The sequence below is a fragment of the Eriocheir sinensis genome, chromosome 3, assembly GCF_024679095.1.
Source record: "Eriocheir sinensis breed Jianghai 21 chromosome 3, ASM2467909v1, whole genome shotgun sequence".
NCBI lineage: Eukaryota > Metazoa > Arthropoda > Malacostraca > Decapoda > Varunidae > Eriocheir > Eriocheir sinensis.
Genome location: NC_066511.1, coordinates 13,533,854 through 13,553,735, shown reverse-complemented (window position 1 = coordinate 13,553,735; position 19,882 = coordinate 13,533,854). Strand labels below are relative to the sequence as shown.

The 19,882-nt window shown below is 44.9% G+C and overlaps 1 protein-coding gene across 10 annotated transcripts in view; it reads right to left on the bottom strand.

Annotated features, from left to right (window-relative positions):
* Positions 1-19,882, bottom strand: part of LOC127005350 (sodium channel protein 60E-like) — a 215,815-nt gene that overhangs the window by 177,706 nt on the left and 18,227 nt on the right. The window lies entirely within an intron of this gene.

Here is a 19,882-nt window from a genome sequence, read left to right as displayed (position 1 = left end):
TTTCTATTTCCTTGGCAAGATTCTATATATGAAGTGTCCGTTGTAATTTTCGCCCCCTGGCCGCGCATGCCTCAGCCCTCCCCTGTTGCGCCGCGTTGCCTCCGCGCCGGCGATGGGGGCTCGGCGCCTCCGTACGCCTCTTGGTTTTAAATGACCAGCAAACAGCGGCCCCCAGTATTCGTGGGGCCTAATTAGCAAGGAAACATGGAATTCCGTGAGTCGTTTTCCGCTGAAGGTCAATTATCCGAGCCGATAGTAAAGTTTTAAGTAGCGCAGAGCCCGAACCTTTCTTCTTTGTTTCAAAATCATCTCAAATTATTGTCTTCTTCGGTCTAATTCACCTGTAAAATGCACCTACGCCAGCCTTTCACCTCTGACTTTTTCTTTTCAATTCTCTTTTGAAACTCAAGGGGAAATTCCTCCTCCTCATCCTTGTTCCAACAACACAGCCTTACCAACGTGTCTAATCCATACGAAGCAGCCCCCAAGACATACCTAATGCCCCCGCCTAGACGCTACAGCCCACGCAGAAACACTCCTGCACCAGCTGAACTACCAATCATCTGTGTGTTACAATGCGTGGAGCAAATATTTATGAGTGATATCATCGGAAGAAAGTCAATGCCACCGGATGCAGCGGAAAGACAACTTGCATTTCCCGAACCCTTTCATGCGGCAGTGAAAAGAAAATGAAAGCCTTCAGCTCTTATGAGATCATAAAAGGCAGCCAATGGAGAAAGTTATGAGAAAGAAATAAGATAGGTATACACGGCGCAGACACAGACAAACAAACAAACAGAAAGATAGCCAGCGCGTGCGTTTGCTAATATTTACTTATGTGCAGGTGTGTGTGTGTGTGTGTGTGTGTGTGTGTGTGTGTGTGTGTGTGTGTGTGTGTGTGTGTGTGTGTGTTGTGTGTGTGTGTGTGTGTGTGTGTGTGTGTTTGTTTATAAGGTCTTCCTAGCGGTGCTTTCCAACACGAAACACGTACAGCAAATCCCTTCAACATTAACCTGCGAGAATAGTCTTAGGAATTAGCTAGGTACAAGCACGGGAGGTTGGAGGGGACGGCGGGGGCAGGAAGGAGGGAGGGAAAGAGGGAAGGAGGTAGGGAGGGAGGTAGGGAGGGAAGGAGAACAGGTGGGGTTAGTCTATAATAGTTCCATGTCCGGAGATGACCTGCAGGCTTAGTGATGTGGCTCGACTGACTGACTGACTGACTGAATGTGTGTATCTGTGTGCGAGCGTCTGTCTCTGTGTTTGTCGCTGTATGTGTGGTGGTTGATGTGTGGAGGAGTGGAAGGAGGGGGGCTTTGGTGTGTGTGCGTGTGTGTGTGTGTGTGTGTGTGTGTGTGTGTGTGTGTGTGTGTGTGTAGGGGGGGGGGGGCAGCGTGTACGTGTGAGTGATTCAGTGGTGGTGGTGGTGGTGTGTGTGTGTGTGTGTGTGTGTGTGTGTGTGTGTGTGTGTGTGTGTGTGGTGGGAGCGCCTGTTTGTGTGTGTTTCTGACTGTGTGTATGTGTGGTAGTAGTAGTGGTTGTAGTGGTAGTGACTGGTAGTGGTGGTGGTGGTAGTGGTAGTGGTGGTGGTGAGCCCGTCATGCGTTGTGGCGTGTGTGGAAGTCTTAAAGCAAGTGCCACCTGACGTCACGGGTATTGATCCCGAGCTGGCACTCAGGAGCCAGTCTCATGCAATTACTGTCCTGCAACCAATGATTCCCCAGCATTGGGAATCAGCTACAGCCGCCGAGAACTAAGCCGATGCGTCCTGTCTCACTGAATATTACGCGGGGCCTGATTACTGATTGCGTACTTGCCCGGGAAAAGGGATTGTGTCAGGAACATGTGTTGATGCCATCGAAACGTCCGGGGGTTATGGGGGGGTTGTGCTGGGGTTGGTATTGGGGGAAACACAAGCAATGGTTCGGGTGTAGAGCGAGAGGTAATTCGGTGTGCTGAGTTCTCGTGTAAAGACCAGGAGTAATCGTGGTTTATTACCACCTGAGTTTTAATGCAGTCATGCAATGGTTAGTAGTAAGAACACAAAGGTGGAAAGTCTTACTTACACACACACACACACACACACACACACACACACACACACACACACACACACACACACACACACACACACACACACACACACACACACACACACACACACACACACACACATGGGTATCAAACTATATACCTAACATTGGAATATAAAAATGATTGAACTTTAACTCAATATTTCCTAAAAAAATTATATCGGCTAAATAAAGGAGGGAAACATTTGAAGCAGAAGACGGAGGTAAAGTTTTCGAACGGTGATCATTCTTACATTTCCTTTTTTTTCTTATATATTCTTACGCATCTTTAAACAGCACATGAATATCGGAGGCGCTTCTTTAATTCGGTTTGGCCACGGTTAAAGCAGGAGAGACACTAAGCAGTCTGAACTTTCCTGCGCACCCAGAGCCGTGCAAACCTGACATAAGCAAAGAACGGTATGAAGTTTTAAGTACTTTTCTAGACGTAAAATAAGCAACAACAAAAAATAACCACTTAGAAACTTGGAAATACTCATCTTTTAGCGCACACACCGACATGGAAACGGAGCACCCAACTAACTGGCAAGGGGAGTGAGTCAGTATTCAACTGTATCACCGACAATGCGGAAATAACAGATGAGAAAAGTGAGATTCCATGTTTTAATATTATCATTTTTATCAGCACGACAGGGGAGCAAGGTGTTTAGGTAGTGTTCGTCCGCGTTACGTGTCTCGAGTTTGTACAGTGCAGCACACACAAACACTCCTTCCTTCCTGCATGGTGGGTGTGTAAGGGTTGCCTGAGTGCAGCTGTCAATACGGTTCCCGCCCTTCTCTTCCTCCCCTCTCCGCTCCGTCACCTTCCACACCTCACCCCAGCAACCACGGCTATAACTGGGCCCTCTCTCTTAGCAGGCTAATGTTTCTGACTCATTACAAGGGGGGAAACAAATAAAAAAAGGTCCCCTCCTCTCTATCGCCTTTTTTACCTACCTCTCCTATGCCACACCTACACCCGGGTTCTCTAAGGAAGGTGATTTTTCCTATATACGTATTTAAATGGAAGCGACAAATAAATGCTGTACATTAAGTTTTGTGTATAAAGTGTTATCATTTTTGTTAGAGGGGAATGGTGTTCTGAAATTCTGAATTTTTACAAGGTTTTAATGAGGTTAGGTGATTGTTTGAACCAAGTTATGTTTTCGCTTTTTAAATGTAAATTAGATTAAAAATTATAGTAATGTACTTTTAGGGTGTGCGAATTTGCGCGCGCGCACACACACACACACACACACACACACACACACACACACACACTCAACGCACTCTTGTTTTCTCTTTAGTCAGTTTTCGGGCTCCCGTTCCCCGCTCGGCGCTCAGCAGTGACTCTCTAAGGAGCTGCTAACGTTCTGATGGACCGCTTTTGGAGGGAAGGAAAGTAAAGAGATTCATTCTGAGCTCGTACAAAGGGGAAAGGGTTCGTCCCTCTGATCTCTGGTCGGCTAATGGGATGCCAACAAATATAAAAGAGGGAAAAAATATATCTGTTCGGGGTAATTTGAGTAGATGTTGGAAGATTACTAATAGATATATTTGAATTGCTAATACACTAAAACAGCCAACAGCCGCGGTCCCTGACGCAGCCCGACATTTATATTTATTTGAGACTCATAAAAGTCATATTTATTTTGTTCGTTTCCTGGATACTGAATGAATGTGACACATTTGAAAAAAAAAAAGATAAGTTATTTTTATGGATGATGGAATGGCCACACCAAAAGCATGTTCACATTTAAGATACAATGATTTTTTATATTAATATATTTTCTTTTCATTTAATTCATCCACTGTTTCTTGTATTTGATTTTAGATAAACTTGCTATTGTCGACTGGAGATGCTTTTTTATTTAACTTTTCGTATGTGTTGCTTCCTGTCCATGTTGCATATACCTGTCTTCACGCGGTGGTTCCCCTCCTTTTCCCCTCCTACATAGTTTTTTTTTTATTCCTCTTTCATGCCGTCCGGTGTGAACTTTGCCTCAGGTGATTATTGCGAGTACTAGACCTTATCATTCTGAGTGCGAATTTCCTTTTTTATATCAATTTCATAATGTACCGCACGTGGTCTACTTCTGGTAATTATTACTCGGCCATAACATTCTGAGCGCAATACATGCAATCTTTCTGATCTGTTGTTTGCCCTTAACTCGGTGTGTCCTGGCTTTCCACACTCCTTCCTCCATTTTAACTTCACCATATGGGTACTGACCCCTGACGAAAAGAAGACATCTGACGTTTTAAATCATCTGAAACCTTCCCATCGCGTCCCAGTCAATTCTCTCTGCGTGCCTTGGTCAAACTATACTTTCTTATTCAGACACATTACCAACAAAGTGACTGAAATAGGTCTACTTTGCTCCTGTCACACATCACGTACTGACATCTGATTTCCTACTAAATGCCATCACCTCACTGCCTTCCGATCTCACTCTCACAAACCACATTATCATTGTTAGTTATCTAAAAAATGAAAGGTCAACAGAAGCCTACTAAGCCACTCCACAAAGCAGATAAGTTTAATTACTGATAGAAGCGCTGACCATGATGTCCCGAGAAGTCCTGCTGTTTCACCACGTATTATATTTCAACCTCAATCGCCGTTTATAAAAAAAAAGAGATGAAAAAGAGTGGTATATCATTCTCCTTTTTCAGCTTCGGCATCGAAAAAAGAAACACTATGGGCGCTCCGGTGGACGATTTGTCAGCTCTAGCACGTTCCTATGCGCCACTGACGAAGGGGGAGGAACAGAAAGAGGAGGAAGAGGAGGAGGAGGAGGAGGAGAGGGGAGGTAACGCGATGAAAAGTAATAATAGTAGTAGTAGTAGTAGTAGTAGTAGCAGGAGGAGGAGGAGGAGGAAGAGGGGGAAGATAATGGGGCGTAACAGGATGAAGAGGAGAAGGAGTAGGCGAAGGCGAAGAGGTATGAGGGGGAGGAGGAGGAGGTATTAGAGGTAAAGGAGTAGAGGTAGGAGGAGGAGGAGGAGGAGGAGGAGGAGGTATAAGAGGTAGAACGGCCACGTGATGCATAGGTAGAAGGTGGCGCAGTGGCATACATACATACACACGTACACACATCTATACATATATACAAGCGTACAGAGCGTTTTATAAAGGTAAATCAAATTATATTCATACGATACACTTTCCTGAACGCTCTCTCTCTCTCTCTCTCTCTCTTACTGTCTTTTTTACCCCCTCTCTCTGACTAACCCACTTATGCACACACACACACACTCACACACACACACACACACACACACACACACACACACACACACACACACACACACACACACACACACACACACACACACACACACACACACACACACACACACACACACACACACACACACACACATTTATCAATTACTGCCGCAGTGTTGCATCACGCTATCGCCTTTACTGTGAACACTGATCTACTAAGCCTGCAAATGCGCACCATCACACATCAGCCTGCCGCTGCTGCACACCTCCACGCCCCACTGACGGTAGGCGTAACTAATGAAAAACATACATACACGAAGTAACAAAGGCTCTATAATGGAGCTGGCTATTTCCTTTGTGTAGCTTGTGATTCATAATTTGTGACACTGAGGCCGTGATGATAATTATTTTTTTCAACTTTGAGGACCAGTAATTAGATTTTATGATAAGCGGAAAGTACGCCTATGCTTGCAGGTCTATCTACTTTAGGAAATAATGGGAAGTTAATAACAATTCAGGCTTCCGATGCGTTGTGCTCACTTTCCTGATTGATAATTCTGAGAAACAGCCGCGCTTCATTGTCGTTCATATGTGAAAAACGCCCCACGCGAAAAACAAAGAACCTTTACTGTCAGTAATGATATTTTGATTGACGCAGCCTGGCTGAAAATGACACTAATGCGGCGCAGCACCATCATGCTTCCCTCTAATCGACATTTCTTGCCACGAGTTTTAATTCGCGCCATAAACAGACATATTTCAATGCTGAACAAAGCTGTGTCTAAAATATCTTATTTTTTTGGTAAAAACTACATTGCTTTGTGGAATGTTAGCTTCCTTTCTTGTCTTGGTACCATTTGTCTTTTCGGCGACACCAACGTCAATACGAATGGCTCTTCGGGTGACTCCCACGACCTTTCCTGTCCCCGGCCTGGCAGCCCCGACGCAAGACTTGGTGTTCCTTGTTCCGGAAGAAAACTAATAATAATAAAAATGATAATAATAATAATGATGATAATAATAATAATAATAATAACAATAATAGTAATAACATGGTGGCGTTAGTCTCCTAGGGAATCTGAATCATTTATATATTCCGCTTGAGGCCGCTCGGTGGTGGGCCAGACGGAGGAGCTAGAATAGAAAACGGTAATAATGGATGATGGATGAACACGACACGCCGGAGCGAAGGATATAAAACAGCCGGAAAAAAAATAAAAGGAATATCCGGATCATTCAAATCATGGCGGACGATGGAGTTGGGTTTTGGTATTGTTGTTGTTAGACACTTTCGGGTTTCACATCAACTATTTCCACAAGCCAAATAGATCAGTCGGGTTCAATTTTTTTTTTTTACGTTAATGGCACCAAAGAAGAGGCAAACTACCACCCGGGTCATAAAACTACCCCCTGGAAATGCCCTAAACTCATACGAAAGCCTGGTCAAATATGTGTGCTTGGGCGCCGATACGTGTAAGAATGACTCATAGACAAAACCAATAAAAAAGGAGCCTAGGTTCTGCTAATAGTGAAGAGTTGAAGCGGCGTTGGGAAGCTTCAAAACGATATAGTTATGGAACTATACAACCACAGATAAAATTAAAAAAAGTGAGGTATAGACGAAAGCGATCCCCTACTCCTACCAGATGGCATAACGAGGCGTCTGGTTCATTAAGCATCACGTATGAACACATCTGGTTAATTAGTCACCATCTGATTAATTAGTCATCCCGTACACACACATCTGGTTCCTTAGTCACCTCTATAACCGGTTCATCAGCTATAATGTACGAGCACACCTGTCTCATTTATCATCACGTACGTACATACACAACTGATTGACTATACCCCCCCCCCCCACACACACACACATCTGGCTCGTCATGTATTGCGGAGGCAGGCAAGGAGAGCGGCGGAAGGGAACGGCCGTCGAGGATTAAACCGAAAATAATGGACGATGGAGGAGACGGGATGGTCGGAGGAGGGGGGAAAAGGGTGTAATTTGGCTAAGTGCTTGTTAGAGGGGAATACTTTCCTCAGGCATACATGAAGGAGAGGAAAACAGAAGGGGAGTTGAAAAATGAATGCAGGAGTGATATAATAACGGTATTTCTTATGCTCTTCCCAATAATGCGGGTGAACCACATGAGTTTGAGACTAAGGGGAAAAAGGTGAATGTGGTGGAGAGGAAAGACGGGTGGACGCCGCAAAATAGTGAATGGAGAATACCAACTGAGATAGCAAACAGTTAGGGGTCATGGACGGAAAAGAATGGACCCTAGTGTGGGGTTATAAAAGTGACAAAACGAAGGGGCAACGTTAAACATTTTGCGTAGACAGCAGCGAGGCCGTGCAGCATTAATCTTCTCTACTTAATCCAGGTTACTGCTCTTCCGCCCGAGGAAGATAATCGACGCTTGTAAAAAAAATGTTAAACTTTTAAGAAACGGGGCAACACAAAATTGCTGCAGGTGACCTTGCATGGAAAAAACTTCATAAATTTTGTTTAATTTTACACGCATACTTGCTACTCTATTATATTTGTCTTTACCAATATCTGTATCCAGTTATTGTAGTGTGTTACGTATATACTAAAATCTAAGAGTATAAAAATAAATTAATAAATAATCAAATAATCAAACAAATGTAACTTTATATTGAATAAGTGCAATGGAAGAGCGAGGATAGTGCCAAAAAAACATTTACAGACGAGAAACACCAAATTAAAAGCGTCAACAAGCTCGTGACCCACTCGTCCACCGCCTCGTCAAGGGTTACGACTGTTTAGTGGTCTTTGGTCAACAAACAACCTCCTTCCCCACCAGAGCCCTTCACTGCTTTCCAGGAACGCAGAGACAATGAAACACGCACGACATTTAGCGGCTCCAACCCATCCCGGCGGAACCCACCCCACCTCACCGCCCTGAACGAGGCACACTTAGCTGCACGCCATAACAAACAAAGGAAGGTGACGAGCTCGAGGAAGACAAACTCTGCCCTAGGAAGAGGCGCCTTACGGTCGATGGAGGAGATACAGCACACAACACACCGGACCGAGGAGCCCCATCGACCGAACGCCGACCTCCACGCCCCTGAGGCTCCCCAGGTGTTCAGGCCGGGCTGGGAACACGCAACGCCCCGAGACACGGCTCTCCCGCGAGGCCCTCCGGAGCCCGTGAGCAGCCCTCCCTTCAAAGGCCACGCCCTCACGCCCTAAACAAACGCACGAACCCATGCACTAAACAAACACTAGCGCACACTAACATGCATACATGAACAAACACACACAGACACTCACACACACACACACACACACACACACACACACACACACACACACACACACACACACACACACACACACACACACAACTCTAAGCTTTTTCGTGGAGAGTACTGGCTGTCAATCGCGAGTCCAGCACGTGATGAGACCGTAGGTGAATGATCCCCACACACGCACCCACTCTCCCCACCCTTACACACACATACGTCCAGGCGCACGCGCAAATCCATTCAACCAAACAAAATATACACGCACATTTGAGCTACAGCACACGCACGCGAAAAATAAAGTAGTACTATCACGACTACTGCAACAACTACTTCTACTACTACTGTTATTACTACTATGACGAACACTAAAAAACACCGCAGCCACGTACACACAAACACACAAACACACACACACACACACACACACACACACACACACACACACACAGAGTAGCAAAAATGTACTGCATTGTATAAAAATAAGAGACGTAAACACGAGCCCACACAGAGGTAGAGAAACTGGAACACGAAAAACTAACAAACCGTAAACTCACACACACACACACACACACACACACACACACACACACACACACAAAACAGACACATGTACACAAACAAAGCAGGCTTCTCATCTTCAGGCCCTCCCTGTTGCATTACCGTACACCGACACTCCCCTGCCAACGTAGTACAGTTAGTTGTTTCGTATTCCCCGACTATGAACTGACTAATCGATGTTCGGCACTGGACCCAACAACACCAAACACAGCATGAGCGATATGAAGTTTATGGAGTCCGTGTGAGAAAGGAAACGGTAGGTGTGAGAGGGGGGGGGGGAGAGGGGGCGGGGGCTTTGGTGTGTGTGTGTGTGTGTGTGTGTGTGTGTGTGTGTGTGTGTGTGTGTGTGTGTGTGAGAGTCTGTGTGAGTGAGACAGTGATACACAGCCAGCCAGACATACAGACAGACAGCAAGCAAGAGGCAAGAAAGGGAGGGGAATAAAAGTATGTATATTTGCATACATGAATATCCAAATAGTAAAAAACATTTCGAACAGGATGGGGTTCACGTCCTTTTCTTCCCATCGCCGTATCATATTTCTTCCCCTTTTCATGTTCTCCCACCAAGAGTGACGCCGGCACCACCACCACCGGCCCTTTCTCTCTCTCTCTCTCTCTCTCTCTCTCTCTCTCTCTCTCTCTCTCTCTCTCTCTCTCTCTCTCTCTCTCTCTCTCTCTCTCTCTCTCTCTCTCTCTCGTGTACCTTTAACAGTATACTACGCGTTCGTTGGCACAACTTTTGGATAGATAATATTTTTCTCTACTGTAGGTTATTTTGTAGGAAGAATGCGTTTTTGAATGGAGATTGGCTTCGTACACAGCTAAGGTCGTGCCTCTAACACAGCCGTGGCGGGCGTGTAAAGATTCCCAGTGACCGTGTGAGTACTGGCGGGGGACTCTGGAGGGAAGTTCGTATCCCATAATGTACCTTTTATTCTTCCCTTGTCTAGCTGTTTCTTCATCTCAGTGGCTCTGTATGGGCGGAGGTGCCTCGGGAGGACAACATCTTGTCCTACATCACGCTGAATATAAATGTTAAGGACTGAAACCATATTGCCAGTAACTGTTGTATTTTTTTCATTAATCAAATTAATGGATTGCTAACCCTCGCATACGCCCCGCGCGGTGTTAAGCACTAAGTAAATGGTCTCTTCATTTGGCAGACGGGCTTCGTCTGGTTAGTTTCTCTTTAAGTGGTGGAAGCTGGCTGTAATTTTTTTTCGAGGAGTGGGAGGGTGGGGCTAAAAATAACAGTTTAACAGGATGAACTAGAATATGGACCCAGTAAAATTAGAACGAAAAAACAGACAGAGCGGCTTCCGGTGATGCATACGCACATAAAGTCGAAGGGGAAAAAAGAAAACATGAGGAAAACAGCCGGAGGCGGAGGGATGAAGCGGTAATCAGCACCCCCGAGGGAGGAGGCCCGGCCCGCCCGACCACTCGCCCGGCCACTACTGGGTTCCCTTATTGGCTGCGGGTGAGCCGAACCTACGCCGAGGAGCAACCCGAAGAGGGAAGGAAGAAAGAAAGAAAGGAAGAGAAAGAATGAAAAAAAATAAAGGAAGGAAGGAAGAAAAGAAGTTATGAAGAAAGGAAGGAAGGACGAAAGGAAAGGAGAAAAGGAGGAAGACTATAATTAATGAACAAAAGAGCAAGATTTCGACGTTTTTATCTGGTGAGGGAATTCCGTACGAGTGATAAAACATTGTCTACTGATATATATGCACCACTAGATAACCGGTAAGCTAATAACAATGATTAACAGGAAAACGTTAAGCCTTTCCCATACTACTCAGGATATACAATGGGCCACGATTAAGAAAACATGAAGAGAGGAGGGCGTGTGTAACTTACTGGGGCGCAGACGCATATAACATCAACACAAAATTTAATGCAAAATGAGAAGAAATACGAGAAAACTTGTGTCAGTTTCATTGTGGACGACTTAGGCCTCGAAATCGCCGGGGCCTGAGATGTGGGCCGGCACGTAGAAAGAGCGGCATTAGTTGGTTATCTTTTTTGTTTCCCTTCGTGTCTAACTTTTCGTCGGGGGATAATTTGTGGAGGAAAAGTAAGGTTTGTTGCCCCACCTCCGAGATAATAGGGCCAAAATTAATCGATTAGTCGCCCACCTAACCTGACCTACTAACCTATCTGATGTAACCTAACCTAGCCTAGCAACCTAACCAACCTAACAATCTAATCTAACCTAACCAATCTAACCTACCCAAACATAACCTACCTAACCTAACCAACATAACTTAACCTAACCTATCCAATCAATCTAACCTAACCTAACATAACCTACCTAACCTAACCAACATAACTTAACCTAACCTATCCAACCAATCTAACCTAGCCTAACCTAACCTAACCTAACCTAACCTAACCAACCTAACTTAACCTAACCTAATCTATCCAACCTAGCCTCCTTCCCATTCCTACAAACTCTTCTCTAATTTACCCTCCATTAAAGATAAATCATAACAATGGAAGAACACAAGAATACAAGGAAAGGGAAAAATACACTGACCCACTCACAACTCCACACAACAAAAATCCGAACAGAAGCCGCAGGGACACCATAAATAATAATCATATCCAGAGCGAGGAAAAAATAAACTCTGTGATTGCATCTCTTGACATATTCATGAAACCCCTGAACAAAATCACAGTAACACTCATGAATACAAATGCAAACTAATATTTTTTCCATATGAGATACGGTGTGTGTGTGTGTGTGTGTGTGTGTGTGTGTGTGTGTGTGTGTGTGTGTGTGTGTGTGTGTGTGTGTGTGTGTGTGTGTGTGTGTGTGTGTGTATCTTCGTTAAAATTCTGTGGATTTCTTATTTATAAAAAGGGTAGTTTATGAAAGTAAAATATTAATAAGTTGTGTAGTTTATATAATTAAGACGGACAGCTTTACGTGGGGGATAGATCGCTCAATGGATGCAGCTGATAGATGGCGAAAACTAGTTCTCATGCGTAGGCCGGTCGACTTATTGTAGTCTCCATGGATTGGTGTATATAATTGGCTTCCATTATCCTCCTCCTGTTCCTTGGCTTCCTGAACCCTCACTTTCCCTATCACCCGCCTCCATTATCTCCTCGGGTCACGGACATGGGGAAACGAAATTACCGTCCAATTAGTCGGACGTCGGTTGTAGGAAAACCATTTGATAGTAAAAAAAATCGTGGCCATCTAGATAACGTAATCTGATCAATGCCTCTCTGCGTGGGTTCATTAAAGGTATATCATGGCTGACTAATATCGAGTCATTTTACATTAAAAAGCACTAAGCGACAGATGCATGAAAATTATGGTACAGTACTTGATTTTAGTGAGGTATTTGACACGGTGCCCTACCAAACACACTGCCCATGGGATTGAGGGTAAAATTCTGAGGTGGATTTAGGCGTGGTTTAGTATCAAGAAACAAAGAGTTCAAGTAAACGGTAAAAAAACAGGTTGGACTTACTTCACTAGTGGATTCCCAGAGATATAAGTTTTAGATCCCTAACTATTTATAATGTACATCAGCGATCTTCACTGCGCTAGAACGAGTGACATCAAGAAAATTACATATGATGCAAAAGTAAAATGACTATCACACACACACACACACACACACACACACACACACACACACACACACACACACACACACACACACACACACTAAATCGCTCAGCCTAATTCAACTGTCTCTCTTTTTCCTTCCATAACTTTTACTCCATTCCTCCCTTTTATTACATCTCCCATTTCCTAATATTCTGTAACCTCCTCCTCTTACTTTCCCTTCCTCTCCGGCTCTGCGCTCCATTCTTTCCTCCCTCGATGGCTCTTTCCCTTATCTTCTCCTTTCTACTCAGTGGTTCTCCCTCCTCTCCTCTCCCTCCCTTCTCTCCTCTCCCTCAACGTTCCTAGTTCCTTCCTACCAAATCAGGGTCACGTCGGCCCCACGATATATCTCGACCTTCAGCCCCTTCTTCGATACTCGCCTCTTCCTATTCCTCTATGTTTTTTTATTCCCCCCTCCCTCTCTTTACTGCCCGACCTTCTCCCCTACAGTGACCTCAAACATCAATAACTCAGACGAAATCACTTCTCCTCTCTCTCTCTCTCTCTCTCTCTTTCTGTTTGTGTGTGTGTGTGTGTGTGTGTGTGTGTGTGTGTGTGTGTGTGTGTGTATCGCCGAGGGAGGAGGCGTGATGAGGTGGAAAATGAGCGAAAATTAAACTCTGATAAAACGGGAGAGACGAGGCAATAAACACGAATATGTAGGGTCAAAAGGAAGAAAAATACTGGACTAACGAACAACAGGGCGGGAGGCGATTAATGGTGGTGATTAGGGAAGCTAAAAAAAAGAAGAGAAAACAAATGCTGATGGTGATGATAACGGCGATAGCAGTAGCAGTACAAGTAGTATAGTAGTAGTAGTAGTAGTAGTAGTAGTATATATAAAGGAGAATATAAGGATGTAGGAAAATACTGAGAATAATAATAATATATGTTAAGAAGCACATCGAATTTCCCCTCACATTCTCGCTATCCATTTTCTCTCCTCCTTTCCTCCTCTCACATTTCCATCAAGACGATCCTGACAGCTTCCCTTTACCCCGGGCGGATGAACACGTTAAAGCCAGCTACCACCTCCCTCCATTACCATCATCACCATCATTGCTGAGCGTCGCCATCCATTATACGTACTCATACCATTTATCCAAGTCTGCACCTACCACCACCTGCATAATCCCCATCAAAGGCTTTAAGTGTTTTTCCTCGTAGTATTCTTTATCAGATACCTCTCATAGAACCATCATCATTTGCGTGGCTGAATCCATCCTTGTGTAGTGAGTAATGAATCGAGGCATGACGGTACCGTAGAGTTACAAAGAACGCAACACGAGCAAGCGCGTAGGAGAATGAGAGGAGTGAAAAAGAAAGCTATATATCACCCCAGCTTCGCGTGACGCACATCAGGACGCCTTGTAGCACGCCGAGGTCACAAGGTCACGTTAGCCCGTCGTCTAAGGCCTCGGAGCACACAGTCACTGGACAGGCTCGGCAGGGCGGGTAGTGGGGCGCCTTCCGACCCACTGACCACGAACTCGGCTTCTAATAAGATTTATTACCACGACATATTTCTTTTCTACCGCTCCTCCATCTTTCTCTTTTTCTGTCTCCCTCTCTGTCTTGCTCTATCTATTTATCTTCTTTCCTTATTAAATATCTCTCAATCAATTTATCTTCCCTTCATAACAAGTATTAATATGTAGGCAGTAACCACAAGCTTCTCAGATTCGATTATGTACTTACACCCTATCACAGACGCTTTACGTAAACCCATTCGTGGGAGGAACTTTCATCTTCCCTGACAAGTTGTGGCATTGAGCTTCCCCGCGTATCCCTGTTAACTGTCTGCGTCAATTAATGTCTCCTCATTCTCTCCTGCTTCCTCTCTCGCCCCCCTCCCTCCCTCGCCGCACCACGCCTCCCTCTTACGCCTGGCAACCCCACCCAGCCATTCCCTTCCTTGGTGTGCCGTCTGTCTACATCAAGAAGTCGTAACGTGTCAGTGGCGATCGTGTGTGTTCCTCAATCCTCTCTCCAGAGTCCTCGCTATCACGCTGTCGTTAGCAGTAGTCGTCCCACGCTTTATCTCCCTCGGTAAAGGTCTCCATTGGGCTGGACAGTTTTGGATTATGTGGGCGGGAAGTGTTTCGTGTGTAGTGACAAAAGTGGTGGCTTATTTTTCAGCCTCTCTCTCTCTCTCTCTCTCTCTCTCTCTCTACGCTTTCCCTTAGAACAATGGGAGCGATTTTTCCTTCTCGGCCTTTACAAACACTCCCGAAAAGATAAACTCTCTCTTTTTCCTCCTCACGTGTATTTTTTTTTATATCTTTCCAGGAGGTAAAAATACGCCTCCTAATTCCGCGCCTACACACCTTCCGAGTCCTTTGTCTTCATTCGCTCTCGACAGGGAGATCCATAACCCGCTCCTCGGTTCCTGTCCCCCTCCTGCTCCTTCGACCCAGTGCAGCGCGGCGTTCGTTCTCCTCATCTCGTCTTATAAACTTAGCAGCCTTTATAGTACAATTAGTCGTCCTCCATCTCTCTCCGCCTCTCTGCCTCTCGCTCGCTGTCTCTGTCTCTCTGTGTCTACTGGCGCACTCCTCTACTTTACTGTTATTGTGTGTTGTCCGTTTCTTTTATCTTATTCTTTCTTTCTTTCTTCTTTCTTTCTTTCTTTCTTTCTTTCTTTCTTTCTCTTGTCTCCCTCTTCTTCTTTTTCCATTATTTTTCTTTATCTTTTTCTTCTTCTTCTTCCACTTTTCTTCTTTATTCTTTAGAAGTACCGCTTGATCTCCTTTTCCTCCTCTTTCATCTTCGTCTTCTTTTTCTCCTCCTCCTCCTCCTCCTCCTCCTCCTCCTCCTCCTTTTCCTCCTACTCCTCCTACTCTTCAGCCCAAGCCTACCAGTAACACGGGATGCACCACCACTCCGGAACATTCCTCATAATTTCCGCTCCTCATTCCTTCATTCTTCTCCCCCTCCTAAAATGTGTTTCTTCCTTTCTCGCCCTTCTCGACCAGGGCGCTCAGAATGGCCATGCGGGAAAGTAAGAGTCACATTTTTTCCCCATGAAACACTTAATGGCCAGCTCCAAAAGGGGGGGGAAGGAGGAGGAGGAGGAGAAAGAGAAGGGACAAGGAAAAGAGCTACTGTGTCTTATTTTTTTTCCTTAAGAGACTGACGCCGACCTTTAAACCGTGTTCTTTACGGATGTTGATTTCTGGTTAAGAGTGATGAGGGTGAAGGCCATTCGTCCCCCGTTTTCGGAGGCCATAACGACATTCCCGCACCCCCTCCCGGTCCCCCGTGTGTGTGTGTGTGTGTGTGTGTGTGTGTGTGTGTGTGTGTGTGTGTGTGATAGTCTACAAACAGTGGAAAATCTCACGCTATACGCATCAGCTCCTACACACACCGACACACACTCCGACCCCCCCCCCCTTCACCCCCCACCCCCCACCCACACAAACAAACTCGATATCCTCTTTCTTCTTCCTCCAACATTCTGAATCCCGTTTCACTTCCTCCCACACATTCCGCTTCCCCCTCCCTCTCTTCCGCCTCCTCTTCCTCCTCCTCCTCCTCCACCCGCCTTCCGCTTCCCATCGCTTCATGACATACGAGAAAGGAATCCAAGGCATAAGCTTCCGACGGTGAATAGTATTAGCGGGGATGCCAGGGAGAGGAGAATACTTTAGGGGCGAGATGATGCGCTCCTCCGTGTAATAGCGAAGCATCAACTTACACGTAGGGCTGGCGGGTGGTGGTGGTGGTGATGGTGGTGATGGTGGTGGTGGTGATGGCTGTTCGTGTTGTTAGGGATGGAGGGTATGTGGCGGGTGATGTGAGTGGTGGTGGGGATGTGGTGATGTTGTGTAAGGTGTGGTGGTGTTGATATCTGATGTTCCTGATGGTAGTGATGGTGTTAGTGGTGGTGATGATAATGATGGGAGGGATGGAGGGTTGGTGGTGTTGTTTGTAGTGGTTTTGGTGATGTATGGTGATGTTGTTGTAAAGTGTGGTGCTGATATTTGGTGTTGCTAATGGTGGTGATGGTGATAATTGTCTTTATTAGTATTTGTTGTTGATGGTGATGTATGAAGAAGATACTGGTAGCGGGGTCCTTGCTTTTCAGTTTTCAGAAGTTGAGGGTTTAAAGGTTTAGTGACAAACAAGAATAGTCACCTACTCACTGTTACATTATATATTAAGAAAAAAGTGTAAGCCGTTCTGTCTTTAATTTAGGACATACGGTAGGCCCCTTTGTCAACAGGGGTCTGAGGGTTTAGTTGCAATCAAGAATGGGTCATCTACTCACTGTTGCATTATTAAGAAGAACAGTGTAAGCCGTTTCTGTCTTTAATTTAGGACGCACGGGATGCCCCTTTGTCAACAACTGTCAGCCTTCCCTCGAGATAAGTGTTTTGTCACATGTTCATCGACCACGGCACTGTTGACGGTGTGGCGGCGGCGGCGGCGGGTGTTTCAGGGTTGACCAAAAAGTTTAATGTTGATGTTTTGTTGGTACACGTGAAGGGAAAAAGTATAAATAGTTTGAAATTTTAATTACTAAAGGGCCCCACGAAAATACTTTTTTTTTTTATTAATATGACGTTAATAGGCAGAGTTTATAAGGGCAAAGTTGCGGTAGAGGCAAAATATTTTAACTTTTAGAGACTGGAGCCATCGTTAATCTCACAGGTAAGCTAAATTAAATATGCTTTAGTTTGTAACAAAAGTCGTTATCCCTCAGCGCGGTGTCATTAATTTACTGGCTTTCCCCCAAGGGACTCGTGTTGTTCCTCCCCCACCGACGGATTATTGTTGCACTATATTTTAACCATTGCTCGACAGAGAAAGTGTTTAAGTGTTCATTTACAAATCTTGGAAACGACGTAATACAGCAGATTTATTATTCCAAAGAAAGAAAATTCTGCTTGCTACACTCCTGACACGCTGCACGACACACTCACACTTGAAAGCAAAGAAAACCTAATAATAATAAACTGCGAAATAATGTTTAATGTAACGAATAAAACGTTCCATACGACCTTCAGGTAACGTAAGGCTAATACGGAGCAAGTGGGTGTTTCGCTTGGGCAACATGGCAAGTCGACGGAACCCACAGAACTTCTCTCTCCTAATCAAGGAACATTATCCAAGTAGCCTCGAGTCTGATGTGCAGGGAGCCTGATGAACAACTTTCCCAAACCAAGCACGATATTCTGGTCTGGCGATGATTTATGGCATAATAAACAGAGCGAGTTTACTAGTGACTAGCACGGAAACGCGCCTCCAGGCCGGGCTGGGCGGGCCGCCGAGGGAAAATTTGCGATTTAATGATCCGATATTGTTCTTAAACTGAAAATGAGATTTGCAACCAGGAAACTGCAGTTCTTTAAGACGTGTTTACTGGAAAAGACCACAAATAAATGATAAGCCGAATGAATAATGATTGAATATGAGGATTTAGATTATGCCCGTGTTATAAATACTTCAAATACTTCAAACAGCAGAATCAAGGGAGAATGTCAATAAGCCAAGCAAAACAAAGTCATAGTTTCCAATATCAGTCCACTGTGCGGGGAGGGAAGGGGGGGGGGGGAGAGTCAGTGAACGAGAACGAGAATCTATACATGAGATCGAAAGTCGATGGCGAGGGCTTCGTCAACAACACCGACTCGCGTGCGGGGGAGAAAACTGTTCCTGTGTGTCAGACTGTCCGTCCCGGGTTTGAAACTGAAGGAATTTTCCACGGTCAACATTTACCCAAAGTTCCATCTTCTGAAGGATTAACAGAACTTGTCCTTTACTTTTTATTCAACGAACATTAACTCTCAACCATTAAAATATTATGCAACATGCACCAGCGACTTCCGCACTCCGTTGCTAACGATTTTAGTTCCAATACCTTGCCACTGCAGCTTTTACCTCTCTCATCAGCCTTCCTCGTTTATATTACCGCTCATGCTGCCATAAACTTGCACTTTAATAGCGTGTTCCATTAAGCGTAACCCGTTTCTTGGTCGTGATCTGTAGAGTACCTTGATAGATAAAGTCCCGACAACCTAAGCTTTGTGTCTACACCAACCGGAGTCACCAACCCACCATTACGTCTCTTATTTATTTTCCCAGAGCTCGCTGGCTGCTGGCTCCCTGCTGGCTGTTAGGGGAAGGTGTGCAGGTCTGACACAAGTGTGCTCAGTTTCAGTGGACGACCCGTATGGCTGTGAAACAAATACAAAAGAGAGCGTGTGCTAGCGTTTGAAAAGCGCGGCGAAAACAGGGCCAATAATGGCGTCCAAAGCTTAGGTTGTCGGGACTCTATCTATCAAGGGACACTACAGATCACGACCTACAAACGGGTTACGCTAAATGGAACACGCTATAAGACATGTCTCATTTTATAAAACATCTACCTTTCGTTAAAGGTATTGCAACACGTTATGAACCTTAACATCCTCGAAGAGCTAACCTGTAAACCCGATCACACGACCCACAAAAGAATGATTTAAAAACGTTACTGGATCTCAAACACTGAATCTTTAGGTACCACGAAGCAACCACCTATTGTATATGCATTTCACTCGGTTACTACACAGGTCTGATAGTCACAAAGCCATTCACTATGTGGGTTACATGTACAGTCCTTGCTCGGTACGGATATGATTGCTACTGTTTGCAATACTAGTTGTAAAGAACTCGTTCCTAATAATTTCTTTAGATATTGCAAACATATATATCACTGGACACACACACACACACACACACACACACACACACACACACACACACAGAACGAGACATAGACACAGACAGACAGGCAAACAGACCCCCCCCCCCACACACACACACATTCAGCTCACCCTGACTCTTAAACACAGTTTATAATGTTCTGAGCAAAGCACGCCTACAATGCATGTGAAGAACAAACAAATGGAGAAAATATGTACTTACCTGTGATGTCGGCGAGCTACTTCACCTCACACAAATTTTCATCTTTAGACTTCCCTCAGTGTCGAGCAAGATGGAAAGCCACTCGATAAGAAAAACAACAACAACTCAACACTATGATTCCATACTTACTTGACTTTCTCACATATATAGCTTGAAACATTCGTGAAGGAAGCGTATTTTACGAGACGCTTTACTTTTCGATAACACTCGCTACCT